We start from the raw sequence: 16,208 nt of genomic DNA on the forward strand, positions 1-16,208 counted from the left end.
TGTCTCGATCAGTTTTGTACATCGAGAGACTGAAATTCTTGCCCATTCTTCCTTGGCAAACAGCTCGAGCTCAGTGAGGTTGGATGGAGGTCGTTTGTGAACAGCAGTTTTCAGCTCTTTCCACAGATTCTTGATTGGATTCAGGTCTGGACAGTGACTTGGCCATTCTAACACCTGGATACGTTTATTTGTTAACCATTCCATTGTAGATTTTGCTTTTGTTTGGGATCATTGTCTTGTTGGAAGACAAAAAATCTCTGTCCCAGTCTCAGGTCTTTTGCAGACTCCAACAGATTTTCTTCAAGAATAGTCCTGTATTTGGCTCCATCCATCCTTCCATCAATTTTAACCGTCTTCCCTGTCCTTGCTGAAGCAGGCCAAAACCATGATGTTGAGACCACCATGTTTGACAGTGGGGATGGTGTGGTCAGGGTGATGAGCTGTGATGCCTTTACGCCAAACATATCGTTTGGCATTGTTGCCAGAAAGTTCGATTTTGGTTTCATCTGACCAGAGCACCTTCTTCCACATGTTTGGTGTCTCTCCCAGGTGGCTTGTTGCAAACTTTATACAACACTTTTTATGGATATCTTTGAGAAATGGCTTTCTTCTTACCACTCTTCCATAAAGGCCAGATTTGTGCAGTGTACGACTGATTGTTGTCCTATGGACAGACTGTCCCACCTCAGCTGTAGATCTCTGCAGCTCATCCAGAGTGATCATGGGCCTCTTGGCTGCATCTCTGATCAGTCTTCTCCTTGTTTGAGATGAAAGTTTAGAGGGATGGCCGGGTCTTGGTAGATTTGCAGTGGCATGATACACCTTGCATTTCAATATGATCGCTTGCACAGTGCTCCTTGGGATGTTTAAAGTTTTGGAAATCATTTTGTATCCAAATCCAGCTTTAAGCGTCTCTACAACAGTATCATGGACCTGCCTGTTGTGTTCCTTGGTTTTAATGATGCTCTCTGTGCATCAAACAGAACCCTGAGACTATCACAGAGCAGGTGCATTTATACAGAGACTTGGTTACACACAGGTGGATTATATTTATAATCATTAGTCATTTAGGACAACATTGGATCATTCAGAGATCCACAATGAACTTCTGGAGTGAGTTTGCTGCACTGAAAGTAAAGGGGCCGAATAATATTGCACGCCCCACTTTTCAGTTTTTGTATTTCCACAAAAATTTAAAATAACCAATAAATTTCATTCAACTTCACAATTGTGTCCCACTTGTTGATGATTCTTCACCAAAAATTTACATTTGGTATCTTTATGTTTGAAGCATGATACAGTATGTGGGAAAAGTTTGAAAAGTTAAAGGGGGTTGAATACTATCACAAGGCACTGTATGTTGAGCAGCCATATCTCCCAACTCTTCAGCTGCTCGCAATCAAACTGTCATGGCCAATTAACTCAATTTACTCCTATATGTACTAAATCATTGCAACATCCTAACATGGAAAAAGACCTGTCATGTTAGAAAACGCTATTAACCTGAGGATATGGGTTTAATCTGCAGGTTAAAAGTATTCTGAAGCAATGGTGCCACTGCACTGAAAGCCCGGCTACTGGTAGAAAAATAATTTAATTCCTCCCAGCAGACTCTGGCTTTCAGTCATAGAGGTGCGGCTGGCACGGCTTCAGTACATAGTGAGTGACAGCTGTAACAAGATCCCAGCACTGATTGATAGCCGATTCTGTACTAATGCACTGCTACGTAGTCTGTCAATCAGTGGTAGGGCATGGTTACAGCTGTCGCTCACTATGTGCAAAGCAGTAACTGAAGTCATGCGGGCCACACCTCTATGACTGAAATCCGGAGGCAGTCGGGAGGAATAAAGTTGATTTCTTCCAGACCGCCAGGCTTCTAGTGCGGCGTCCACATGGTTTTAGAATGTTATTGACCTGCAGATTAATGCCATATCTGCAGGTTAATGGCATTTACTTCACAAGTTCCCTTTAAGAAAATCCTTTACGCCTCAAACCCTAGACCAGCTGTAAGCAAAATACAAAAGTCTCCTTTTAGTATGTCGCCTTTATCATGAAATTGAGGGGCATAAAATTTCTCTAAATTGCAAACTTAAAACAGTACATCCATCCTAAAGGTAATATTTTGTCAAATGAGAAAATGAAAAATCAGCCCACATCACCTCCAAAATGACAAGCAATTATCTGCACAATTAATAAGCATGAAAATGTTCTCGTCTGCTAACACCTTCTATGTTGTTCTTATTGACTCATTGTTGTGCAAAATTTTAACATGGCAACATTGCTAGGCGAGCATCAGACCACTTATAACAACAGTTCTTATTGCAGCATTGTGGCAATTTTACAAGCTGTTATGTTATAAATTGAATCCATGAAGACATATTTATTTAAAAGGATAAGTATAGTTTTGTACTTATTTTTTAATGTTAATTTAATTCCTAATATCAAGCTGTAAACAAGGAATACTTAAAGAACCTGCGCTCCTGCCTGTCTACTTAGCTGCATCCATATTCTGTATACCCCACATGCCCGCTGCTGGAAATTAGTGGCCTCAGCGATAGTGTCTATCTATCTACAATATATATCTATATATTACACATGAATTGCCAGCTTTTATTTTATCTTTTACCGAATGCTACTGACTTTTTCCTATTTTAAGAAAAATGCTTGTGTTACCGATCACGAATCCAAATCTACCATATTCATGCCAAATTTATGTTTGGCGATCGTTTTCCAAATATATTCGCTCATCTCTGGTCTTCACCCACTCTGAAGCTGAGCTCAGAATGGAGGTAACAGAAGGGAAAAACTGCTATCAATGCAGAAGGCAAGTCAAATAATGACCAGAAATAGTGTAATATTGCATACATGTAATAGAATAGGATACCCATAAATTATCTCACACAATAACTTAAAGGGAACCTGTCACCAGAAAAAAATGCTATTAATCTACACATATGGAGTTAATCTGCAGGTTACTAATGTTATTAACCCGCTCGATGCCCACACTTAGCCGAACGCTGTGGGAGACAATGAACTTTATTGTCCAAGGCAGAATTCGGTTTCAGTCACGGGGGCAGCGCCGGCACGCGTTCAGTCACCGCTCTTAGTAAACAGAGCACCTGCTGTAACCGTTCCCCCCGCACTGACTGACACAGGCTCTGCATTGGAGCTGGCTGTCAGTCAGGGCTGAGGGAATGGTTACAACTGCCGCTCTCAATCAGATCAGTGACTGAACCCGATCTGACGCCATCCCTGACTGAAACCGAATGCTGCCTTTCTCCACACAGCAATCGGCTACGTGCAGGTGCCGGACAGGTTAGTAACATTAACCTGCAGATTACATTCTGGCGCCGCTGGAGTGGCAGCCTGTTACAGTAGCTCCTTCTCTGCTCTCCTTTTTTCTCTATTTTTCTATTTTTCCTTTCTCTTTTTTATTGTTACTCCAAGGGACATTGCACTATGGAAAACCATAAGAGGACCTGGACCTTGTTTTTACTTGGATCTATTTTGTTGGGAAATCCAGGAACTGAAAAAGACCCTATTGTCTACTTCAGAGAAGCTATACTGCTGCTTAGGGATACAACAAGGCAGCATGCTGCTAATAGACCAGAGGACATTCTACCAGAAATAAGGAGGACTAAGAGAAGAGGTTGCAGAGCTGGAGCCCTCAGGAAAGCTAGAAGAAGGTGCTATAGACCTGCTCTTCCCTCTGTCATTATGGGCAATGTGAGGTCACTCGGGAATAAGTTGGACGAACTGTCGGCGCTCACCAGACATCATCGGGAATTAAGGGAGTGCAGTATGTTGCTGTTTACAGAGACCTGGCTCACTGAAGGTACTCTGGACACTGTTGTCTCGTTGGATGGCTTTAAACTCATTCGCGCGGACAGGACAAGGGAGAGCGGTAAGAGGAAAGGCGGAGGGCTGGTGATATTTGTGAATGATAGATGGTGTGACTCTAGGCACATCGTGGTCAAAGAGCAAACATGCTGTGAGGACATTGAGCTATTAGCTGCGGGCATGAGACCTTTTTATTTACCGAGGGAACTATCGCATGTAATCATGATAGCTGCATATGTCCCCCCTTCTGCGAAAGCTGATGCCGCCACTGAGGTCCTACAATCCACAGTGAGCATGATGCAGTCTCTTCACCCCCAAGCACTCCTTTTGGTTTCGGGAGACTTCAATCATGTGTCTCCAGCATCCATACTACCCGGTTGCACACAGTATGTTACCTGCCTCATTAGAGACAACAAAATATTGGACTTGCTCTTTGCCAATGTGAGAGGGGCATATGCCTCGTCAGCCCTACCGCCCCTTGGAAGATCGGATCACAACCTAGTGCACCTCCAACCCGTGTACAAGCCACTTGTACAGAGAGAACCTGCTGTCACTCGCACAGTGAGGATATGGACTGAGGAGAGTGATGGAGCTCTGAGAGACTGCTTTGAAACAACCACATGGGATGTGCTGCAAGATTCCTATGGTGATGACATGGATGGTCTCAAACACTGTATAACGGACTACATTAATTTCTGTGTAGACAACACGGTACCCACAAAAGTAGTGAGGTGCTTCTCTAACAATAAACCATGGATCAGCCCCGGAATAAAGGCTCTTCTCAAAGAGAAGTTGGCCTTCAGATCAGGTGACAAGGGCAGGCTGAGAGAGCTGCAGAAAGATCTGAAGAATCTAATCAGGCAGGGAAAGGCTAATTATAAGAGAAAGATTGAACTGAAATTGTCACAGAAAAGGATTCATGAAGTCTGGGAGGGTCTAAAGTCTATATCTGGGCATAGACAGACTGTCTCCAGGATGGTTGTAGATAAAGAGGGGCTTAATGAACTTAATCTATTCTTTAACAGATTTAATCACACACTGGCTGCTCCTGCTCCTGCATACCATTCACACCTCTCTGCTACAATAACCTCACCCCCTGCTGCAACTTGTCAACTGAGCCAGGGTCTGTTCTTCACAAGTACCCAGGTTGCAAAAGAACTGGATAAGATCAAAGTTTTGAAGGCTGCAGGTCCTGACGGCATCAGTGCAAGGCTAATCAAAACCTGCGGGCACCAGCTGAGTGAGATCATTACATATCTGTTCAATATGAGCCTGAGAATAGGTATAGTACCACAACTGTGGAAATTATCGTGTGTGGTACCAGTTCCGAAGAAACCTTATCCGAAAGACCTTATTAATGACTATAGACCTGTAGCATTGACATCACACCTGATGAAGGTACTAGAGAGATTGGTTCTCACACGTCTCCGTCCTCTAGTGAGCTCGGATATGGACCCTCTCCAGTTTGCCTACAGGCTGGGCATTGGTGTGGATGATGCCATTATCCACCTTCTAGATAGGACTCTCTCTCACCTGGAGAAACCTGGGAACACTGTGAGAATAATGTTCTTCGATTTCTCTAGTGCTTTTAATACCATACAGCCAGGTCTACTGAGAGACAAGCTGGGCCTTGTTGGCGTGGACCTCCAACTCTCCACCTGGATCCTTAACTACCTCACAAACCGACCTCAGTTTGTAAAGGTTCGGGACAGTGTGTCAGACACGGTGATCTGCAATACAGGGGCACCTCAAGGTACAGTTCTTGCCCCTTTTCTCTTCACACTGTACACTGCGGATTTTAAGTGCAACTCATCTAGCTGCTACTTGCAGAAGTATTCTGATGACTCTGCAATAGTAGGCCTCATCACAGGAGGAGATGAAAGAGAGTACAGAGATACTAACCAAGCTTTTGTGGAGTGGTGTCAGAGGAACCACCTTAGGATTAATTCCGGGAAGACCAAGGAATTGGTGGTGGACTTTCGCAAGGGAAAAAATCCACCAGTAGTGGTGAACATTCAGGGAAATGACATTGAGATAGTCGACACCTATAAGTACCTTGGTGTGATCCTCAATAATAAGCTTGACTGGGCCCATCACTTGGATGCAGTGTACAGGAAGGGCCACAGTAGGCTTTATCTGCTCAGAAGGCTGAGAGCCTTCGGAGTTAGGGGGGCACTCCTTGCATCCTTCTTCAACTCTGTTGTGGCATCAGTCATTTTCTTTGGTTTGGCGTGCTGGGGTAGTGGCATATCAACCAGGGACAGGAATAGGCTGGACAAACTGATTAGAAGGGCCAGCTCTGTCCTGGGATGCCCCCTTGATCCAGTTCAGGAAGTAGGCGACAGGAGGATACTGGCCAAGGTAAGCTACATGGTGCAGAATGATTCCCATCCCATGCATGAGACCGTGACAAAGATGTGCAGTACTGTCAGTGACCGGCTACTTCATCCTAAATGTGAGAGGGAGCGCTATCGAAAGTCCTTCCTTCCTGCTGCAGTTAGGCTGTATAACCAGCACTGTCCAAAACGGAGAATGACCCAAACAGTGAACTGATAGATCCAAAGTTGTGATAGTCCGGTTATATCTTTTTTTTTCGTATATGTACCTACCTACTGTCAATGTAATGCCTTTATGCATCTGTATCTGTACTTGTTCCTGCCTTGCTGATGTAATGCTCTGAATTTCCCCATGGTGGGACGATTAAAGGATTATCTTATCTTATTAACCCCATATCTGCAGGTTAATAGTGTTTTTTCTGGCGACAGGTTCCCTTTAAATAGCCCCTTAGAAAAAAATAATAAAACTTACTATTTATTAGACGCATATTAAAATAGCCACAAATATGACAAAATCATTAACCGCAAAATAGACTAAAAACTGTTAAACATTATATAAAACGAGAAAGTCAAGTGGTCCAAAAACCAAAGAAGGTCATTATTCAGATTGTAATGCTTAGTATCCCTCTAATGTGCAATGACCAAAAAAAGCTGAATTTCCTGCCTAGGCATGGTTTGTATTGTAACTAGAGTGGAAATGGTGCCTCTGCTCCTTGTCGTCTCGCCTATCACAGACCCTGGATATCACTAGAATAAGGGTACAGAAAACTGTCAGCCAGTTTTCTATATATTTCTATATTTGATATTTTTCATCTGTACATGCACAAAAGCTTATACTCCAAAACTCTGCTGAAATGATGGATACACTTCAAAAAGTTGGGGATATAATAAAAAGGAGTTGGAAGCTTTTTAGAAAAATCGCTATAATGCCAATCATAAAACCTCTTTTTGCTCACCCATTCCTTGTATTTCACTGCCACAAGCTACCATTGTATACCTGATGTACTCAGGATGATGGTGCTGCCGTAACCATATCAATGTCATCAGTTCTTTCATTACACGTTACATATTCCCTGGCTATATCTTCTTCTGAGAGGCAGAGCATTCAGCAATGAGCCTAAACCTGTCACCTGCATATGGTTCACAAAAGAGAGGATGACAGGTCAGTTATGGGAAGGAATCTGGATCTGGTAGAAACTGGTAGAAACTGAAAATGTGGTCAAACACCATGATGGAAAAAAAGCATTTAGAACACCACGGTCTCTCATAAACAAAATGTTTGCCCTGCTCAAGTGAATTCATTGCAAACTACAAAAGTTCAGAGTGACCAAAAATATCCTGCGCATTTCGGAAAGTAGCATTTAACTTCATCGGGTTTCCAGAGAGTCTCCTTTTCAAGTATTATAAGGCAACACATTGCATATGTGAGTATATACACAGGGACATATTAGCAACTAGGCAACCGAGGGCAAGTGCCTAGGACAGCAGGTTGCAGGTGGGCTGCCACCATGAAAGATTTAATTTTTTCAATATTTCCCCCTTCGTCTTACCTCCACTAGACTGGGGAAAAAAACTGCCATCTTTATTGGGGGGAGCACCGATCAGCTCCCTGTCACAACAGAGAAAGATAAATGGTAGAACTGAAGGACCTGTGATGACTAGTAATGACCAAATAGTGAAATATTTGGATTCGGGAAAATCGGTCTGAATAATTTCAACCATATTTTTCGGACTATAAGACGCACCAGACAATAAGACGCACCCCAAATTTTGGGGTGAAAATAGCAAAAAAAGATTTTTATAAGATAGGGTTCTGTCTTTTCATCCAAATTTAAGGTATCTTACCTGAGAGCTGGCGGTGGTAGAGCGGGGTCACAGGAGGCATGGTCCTTTCCTCAGGAAGCGGGCGGCAGAAGTGGGGCAATGCTGCAGTTCCGACGAATCCCAGCGGCGTGATATTGCGGGTCCAGGGTCGGCTGTGAGGCAGAGCAGAGTGTGTTGCATGGAGCAGGGTACCTTCCTCAGGGTGCCGGCGCCAGAAATGTGGCGATGCTGCGGCCCGGTGTCCAGAGTGAACAGAGCAGAGTGCGTTAATGGTTTCTCGTCGGCCTTTTTCCTGAAGCCAAGGGTCAATGAGATCTCAATCTGTGCACACGCAGCCTTTGGCAGCCATCTTCCTGGAGCTGAGAGCCGCCAAAATCTCAATCTGTGCATGCGCGGCCTTCAGCGGCCATTTTCCTGAAGCCCACAGCCTCAGGGAAATGGAGTGCAAGAGGCCCAGCCAAGATCTCAATTCGCGCACGTGTCACCTCCAGTGGCCCTCGGCTTCGGGAAGATGGCCACAGGAAAACCAAAGATGCACTCCGCATTACTCACCACAGACATTGAGCTTCAGCATCGCCACACTTCTGCCGCCGCCAATACCCTGAGGAAGGGACGCTGTTACGCCACTAATGCAACCCCCCATTTTTCTCCTAAATTTTTTTGGGAAAAAGTGCATCTTACAGTCTGAAAAATACAGTAATATCCATGTATTCGTACAAAGTAACGAATCTTATGCAGGTCAATGGAAAAGCCAAATATTTTTCTGCTGGAAAAATGGCAAAAAAGCTGAAATGGATGGGATAGAGCTAAAGCTAAATGAGAATAGAATGGAGACGATGCCTGCATGCCTTTCTAACTCACACATGATATCTGGGATTACCGTTGTCAGACTATTGCTCTAGTTTTACGGAATTTTAAAAAGACCTACTAAACCAAAATTTTTTTTTTTTTTAAGGGAAAAATGCTAAGTAACATTTTTCCTTTATAGTTACATGCATATAACGTTAAATAGAAATCCCCCCCAAAAAAATTATACCTCCCCTTTAGCATATGTTCACACGGAGTGTTTTTGATTAACATTTGTGAGGGCTCTCACTCCTATATTTGGGAGGTCACTCCCTCATGCAAAATAGCAAGATAGTGGAATATATATTCTCCATCCCTTTACAATGCCAGTTTAAACATGACCACCACCATGTCCACCACCACGTCATTATGTGGCCCTCGCTTACAATTTGCAGAGTGCCAGCAGGTGCCATGAAACCTGAGTTTGGTAAGGGCCCTCAGGTGGCCCTGTATCATACACTCCTCTCTCACTCATATTCAGGAGGTCCCTCCATCATGCCAAATAGTTAACAAGATCGTGGAATACATATTCCTCATCCCTTTGCAATGCCATTTGACACATGCCATTTTTGACTTTTGGGCTTTGCCCACCACCACCACCAGTCATAATGCGGCCCTCGCTTACAATTTTCAGAGTGCCAGCAGGTGCCATGAAACGTGAGTTTTGTAAGGTCCGCAGTTAATTTTTGCCACCTGTACCCAATGGAACCACTCTCATAGCAGGTGAAGCCGCTGTAAGGTGAATATAATACAGGAGTTGGGTGAGCTGAATGAGCAATGTCAGTAAATTGGATTCTACCAGACACCAAAAGCATTAGAATTTAATTCAGAATATAGTCTATGCAAGTGAGGGCCTGCATGTCCGGAACATGTACAAGCCTCATTTTACTTGGAAGCAGCCTCCTTAAGGGAAAGAAACAGCAGTACCATTGACCAATCTGCACAAGACCAAGCACTTGATCTGTTAACTACCCAACCAGGCAGAAGGTATCTTTTACATATTTTTGACCAACAATGGAGTAATTACAGGATATGTCCCAGAGAGAGTCGAGGTCTGTGGAGTGAATTACTCAGGTGACAGGCAGTGCTACAGAGCTCAGGTAAAGCCCTTAACGTGGCAATGACCATATTCTAATATGTCTAAGGCTGCGGCCTGGATAAGTCTGTGGAGTGTATTAACTCAGTCTCTTAGATGTGCAAAAAATGTACATTAATTGGCCAATACCCTACCACCACTTTTTTGTAAGGTCCCAAATTTAGAAAATTGGATGTGGTTGCAGACAGCGGTGTCTGTGCAAGTGCAGGATGTGGACAGGAGGCCTCAGTGCCACCTTCCTGGACAGCAGAGTGGGAAGGATGTAACATATGGGAAGGACCAGTGGTTTCACTCTCAGACACAGATTTTGTACCCAGGCATTTCGCCCACCTACTGGGGTACTGCCTATATGAGCAGTATATGGCATATGCTAAAGCAGGTATTATGCCGAATTTCCCTTTATAAAGGATGTGTGGGTAAGATGTTAGAAATAGCAGCATACATATATATATATATATATACACACACAGAGAGAGAGAGAGAGCATGTTTCATTATTCATATTATTATTCTGTGTAAGGCTGAAACCTGAAGAATTGTGTGGTGCATATTAATGCATTCGTGTACCAAAATGTCTAAGTGCACAACCAACAATCAACATCAAGCTACGTGATACACACTTAAAGAGACAGTGAGAAGGGCAACACAATAAACAAATTAGAATTTTAGAATATATAGAGATTAAGGCCAGGGTCAGACTTGTGAGAAACTCACACGAGTCTCGCACGTCAATACCCGGCACTGCCGCCGGCACTCGGACAAGAGCGTTCAGCTACATAAAAATACATGCAGCGGAAAGCTCTGATCCGAGTGCTGGTGGCAGTGCCGGGTATTGACGTGTGAGTTTTCGCAAGTCTGACCACGGCCTAAGAGTAGAAATTTGACCTTTGCACAATGTACAAAGGTTTCCAAAAATTAACCCAAGGGGTCTGTATCATACACGCTGAAAGAGACCGTGGTTGGGGCATCGCAATACACTTTGCAGTTATTGCAAGAGGTATATATAAAAAAAAACATTTTTCTATTGGTTTAATTTAAAGCGTATTTTTATCTAGCAGTTGTGAGACTAGCGCAAAGCCTGCAGATATGCAAACGTGACTATCTCTAATTTTCGTGAGTCTGCTGTTACCGTGTATAATAAAGGTGATATCTTAAAAAAAATTGACACACAATGCTAGATATATTGAATTTGTACATAACACCTCTGTGAGGGTACTTATGAAAAAAAAAAACTGGCTTTATTTTTGACAAGTATAAAGCATTTAAATAGAAAGTGACATTAAGTGATGTGGATGTGGTGGTGCCCGCTAAGGCCGCGTTTCAGTTCAGAAGGTGACTGGAACTCATTCTAACTTTCTGCCAAAATGTGGTCAGCGCGCTGCACCACTTATGAGCCAAGACAATTGTGAGGATGTTGTGGCTTGGTTGGCAGACAAAGGCTCCGGTGTGTTGACAAACAGCACCACAATGTCTTCCACTCGGTCCAGTCTCAGTAGCCAAGAGACTGGGCCTCTGAATCCCCAACCTGATCCTCCTTCCTTCCACCATCAAGAGTCCCAGGAGACATATGACCCCAACGCTGGCCACTCTGAGGAAATTTTTACGTTCCCTTGTAAGTTATCAGGCCACTCAACATGCACCATTGAAGAGAGTCATGAGTAGGTAGAGTGCAGTGATGCCCAAACATTTGAGCACCCACGGCCAGTAGAAAGCCACGTTGTGGAAGGTCAATTTATGTCTGAAGAGGTGGAGGATAATCATGACGCATGGTTGCCATCAGGTCAACCTAAAATCGCAACTCAGAAGGAGGATCAGATTGAGGAATTGGAAGATGAAGTGGTCGATGATGAGGTCACTGATCCAACCTGGCACGGTGGCACGCCTAACAAGCACAGTGTGCAGATAGGGATGGATCCGTAGCACAAAAACAGGCAAGAAGAGGTAGTGGTTTGACCAGAGGGAGAACGCTGTCAACTGTTCCACACAGCCTCCCACACTCGGCTAGATAACAGACAAAGGGTGCATTGTTCCCCTGTATGGCAGTTTTTTTCTGAAATTCCTTCAGACAAAACAACTGTAATTTGCAGCAGATGCCAAACCAAGCTAAGAAGAGGCAAGAACACTGCCAACTTGAGCACCACCAGCATGCAAAAGCACATGGCAGCCAAGCAGTAGGTGGGCAGAATGCTTGGGTACAAAATCTTTGTCTGATGTTGAAACCACTGCCCCTTCCCTTGTGTTACAGTCTTCCCAATCTGCTGTGTATGAAGCAGGCACTGATGCCTCCTACCCACAACCTGCAGTTGCACAGATACAACAGTCAGCAACCGCGTACAGTTTGCTGTCCCAGTGCAGAGTTCACTTGTCCCCAGACATTTAACAGAAAGCAGAAATATAGACCCACCCACAGGTCCAAATGCTAAACACCCACATTCCAAGATTGGTAGCCCTAGAATTGTATCAATTTCGACTTTTGGGACCTCTTGGCGGTGGCAGCACCACGGTACCCGATTCCCATCTGACACTATTTTTACCGAAGAGGCATCAACACGTTACATAAGCACGTGGTACACAATATGAGTCATGCTCTCGCCAACACAGTCACAGGAAAGGTCTACTTTACCACAGATGTGTGGACAAGTTCTTGTGGACAGGAATGCTACATTTCCCTTATGGAACACTGGCTGAACCTGGTGGAGTCTGGGACAGTCAGAGGCTGACACATCACACATCTTACCCACACCAAGAATAGCAGTCCCAACTTCCAACAGGGTTTCAGTTTCCTCATATTACAGTTTCTGTCTCTCCTCCTCCTCACCAAAAGTAGCCTACCCATCACTCCCCAGCTGGGAGGTCTGCAGCACTGCCTTGGCAAGGTGGCAGCACACTCTGCTGAAACTCATCTGTTTAGGTGATAAAGCCCACAATGCAGCCGAGCTGTTGCAGGTGATAAAAGAACAGACCAATCAGTGGCTTTCCCTGCTGAACCTCCAAACAGGTCTGGTTGTATGCGATAATGGGGATAACTAGGTGGTGGCTTTAAAGCTCGGCAAGCTGATAAACACTTTCCATTCATGGCCCACATGCTGAACTTGGTTGTACAGTGTTTTTTTAAAAACATACCCTGACATGCCAGATCTACTTGCCAAGGTATGGCGTGTCAGTGCACATTTCCGAAAGTCATTCAAACTTTGCTGCAGCAGTGCTTTAATTTGCCTCTTCACCGAATGTTTTGTGACCTGCCCACACGCTATAATTCGACCTTTAATAATAATAATAATAAATTTTATTTCTGTAGCGCCAACATATTCCGCGGCACTTTACATTTTAGAGTGGACTTGTACAGACAATAAAAGACATTACAGAATAACAATCACATAAACAACAGATACCAAGAGGAATGAGGAAATAGAGGAGACACGAAAGGTGGATGGTAACAATTACACTAACGTCTGGTACCTTCCCTTCTGCTTTCAAACATGCCACAATCACGCCTATCCTTAAAAAGCCAACCCTCGACCCAACCGCTATGTCCAGCAATCACAGACCTGTCCTCTGCATTCGACACAGTTGACCACTGCCTCCTACTACAGATCCTCTCCTCCTTCGGCATCAAAGGCCTTGCCCTATCCTGGATCTCCTCATACCTTTCCAACCGCACATTCAGTGTCTCCCACTCCCACACCACCTCCTCATCCCACCCTCTCTCTGTTGGAGTCCCCCAAGGCTCTGATTTAGGACCCCTACTCTTCTCAATCTATACCCTTGGTCTGGGCCAACTCATAGTGTCCCACGGATTCCAGTACCACCTTTATGCTAATGACCCTCAGATCTACCTCTCTGGCCCAGACGTCACCTCTCTGCTGTCCAGAATCCCAGAGTGTCTATCAGCCATATCTTCTTCTCCTCTCACTTCCTCAGGCACAATGTGGACAAATCTGAACTCATCATCTTTCCTCCATCTCACAGATCTTCCTTACCCAACCTAGCTATAACAATTAATGACATCACACTTTCCCCAGTACCGGAAATCCGCTGCTTCGGAGTAACCTTTGACTCTGCCCTGTCCTTCAAACAGCACATCCAAGCTCTTTCTACCTCCTGTCGCCTCCAACTCAAAAATATTTCCAGAATCCGTCCTTTCCTCAACCCTCAATCTAATAAAATGCTTGTGCATGCCCTCATCATCTCCCGCCTTGACTACTGCAACATCTTTTTTCTGTGGTCTCCCTGCTAACACCATCGTACCTCTCCAGTCCATCCTTAACTCTGCCGCCCGACTAAGTCATCTCTTTCCTCGCTACTCCTCTGCTTCTCCCCTCTGCAAATCTCTTCACTGGCTCCCACTCCCTCAGTGTATTAAGTTCAAATTACAAATACAGACCTACAAGGCCATCTATAACCTGTCTCCCCCATATGTCTCTGAACTCATCTCCCGATACCTTCCCTCACGTAATCTCCGGTCCTCCCAAGACCTCCTTCTCTCCTCCACACTTATTCGCCCCTCACCCAACTGCCTCCAAGACTTCTCCCGAATAGCCCCTATTCTCTGGAATTCTTTGCCCCAGCAAGTCCGACTATCAACCACATTTGGATCCTTCAGGCGGAACATGAAAACCCACCTCTTCAAGAAAGCCTACAGCCTGCAAAGACCCCGCTACCTCCTTCTCTCTCACCACTACCGGTGATATCACCTCAACCAACACCGGAACTGCTGCAACCCACCAACCTACTGTCTCCTTCCCCACCATCCTGCAGCATGTAAGCCCGAAAGGGCAGAGTCCTCTCTCCCCTCTGTATCAGTCTGTCATTGCTAGTTTGTTTACTGTGATATCTGTAATTTGTATGTAACCCCTTCTCATGTACAGCACCATGGAATCAATGGTGCTATATAAATAATAATAATTGCTTTCATTGTTCTGACCAGACATAATGTAGGAAATCGCGTGTTCATATAATGCTGCATGAACCGGTTACCAACCAGTATGTGTAAAAGTACAGACACAGAGGGCTATTAAATGCATAAACTGTGTGAAAACAAGAAACAATGATCCAGGTTATGAAAAAAATTTTTAATGGGCAACTCAAGGATAGTTAGATAAATGTGTTAAGGCAGTAGACGGTTCATATGTTGGCAAGGCTTAAGGGCCCATCACACAGCGAGATCGCTAGCGAGATTGCTGATTTTGTGACGCATCAGCGATCTCTCCAGAGATCTCGCTGTGTGTGACATGTATTAGCGACCAGCCCCCCGCCGGCTATCGCTGATCGTGCAGGATCGTCCTGGGCCATTTTTTGATCGTTGGTCTCCCGCTGGCCAGCATGCATCGCTGCGTGTGGCAGCGGGAGACCATCGATCAGCGAGCTCCCAGCGCTGTAAGCAGACGCTGGGAGCTGGTATCCAAGGTAAATATCGGATAACTAAGCGCGCGCATCACTTAGTTACCCGCTGTGTACCTTGGATACCAGTGTGCTAGTGCTGGGAGCTGGTATCCAAGGTAAATATCGGGTAACTAAGTGCTGCGCGAGCTTAGTTACCCGATATTTACCTTGGATACCAGATCTCAGCGCGAGCATGCTGGTGTCCAAGGTACACAGCTGGTAACTAAGTGACGCACGCGCTTAGTTACCCGATATTTACCTTAGATACCAGCATCCTTGCTGGTCCTGATCGCTGGTGAAGCTGCCTGTTTGGCAGCTCACCAGCGATCATGTATCGATGCACCAGTGATCCGGACAAGGTCGTATAGTTGTTGGGATCGCTGGTGAATCGTTTAGTGTAACGGCACCTTTAGAGAGCAGGAGGGAGCAGTGTCTGAAGTCCAGATTCTCAATGCCCGCCAGAGTGACACTCAGCCCCCACACAACTGCCGAGTGGATGTGGCTGGATGACATTTGTGAGGATCTTCAAAACTTTGAGTACTGTACCAAAATGGTGAACAATCTCAAAGAGGAAGCTTTGAATGCCGAGCAGTTGGCTATGGAGCAAGATTTTACAGTGGTTGATAACACACAGCCCAGCCTCACACAATATTCTCAAGCCAAGGTGGGTGATGACGAGGAACAGGAGGAGGAGGATGTGGAGGAACAGGAGTATTTGGTCTGCACTACAGAGGGGACTCCCAATCCCATCTTCATGCCTGTCCAACATGTATGGCTGGAGAAGGAGGAGGAGGCTATGCATCGTGAGGAGTAGAGGATGGTTAGTGTTCTTCCTGGTGAGGACACTGAAAGTTTGACTCTTTGTAGTCTGCCACACATAGCAGA

At 44.9% G+C, this 16,208-nt stretch overlaps 1 protein-coding gene across 17 annotated transcripts in view; it reads right to left on the reverse strand.

The window, feature by feature from the left end:
• The window catches only part of AOPEP (aminopeptidase O (putative)), a 767,795-nt gene that overhangs the window by 422,949 nt on the left and 328,638 nt on the right, over positions 1 to 16,208 (reverse strand). The gene's annotated exons all lie outside the window — the stretch shown is intronic.

Source organism: Dendrobates tinctorius, unplaced genomic scaffold (genome assembly GCF_039654945.1).
Source record: "Dendrobates tinctorius isolate UK_male_01 unplaced genomic scaffold, ASM3965494v1 ptg000144l, whole genome shotgun sequence".
Classification (NCBI taxonomy): Eukaryota; Metazoa; Chordata; class Amphibia; order Anura; family Dendrobatidae; genus Dendrobates; species Dendrobates tinctorius.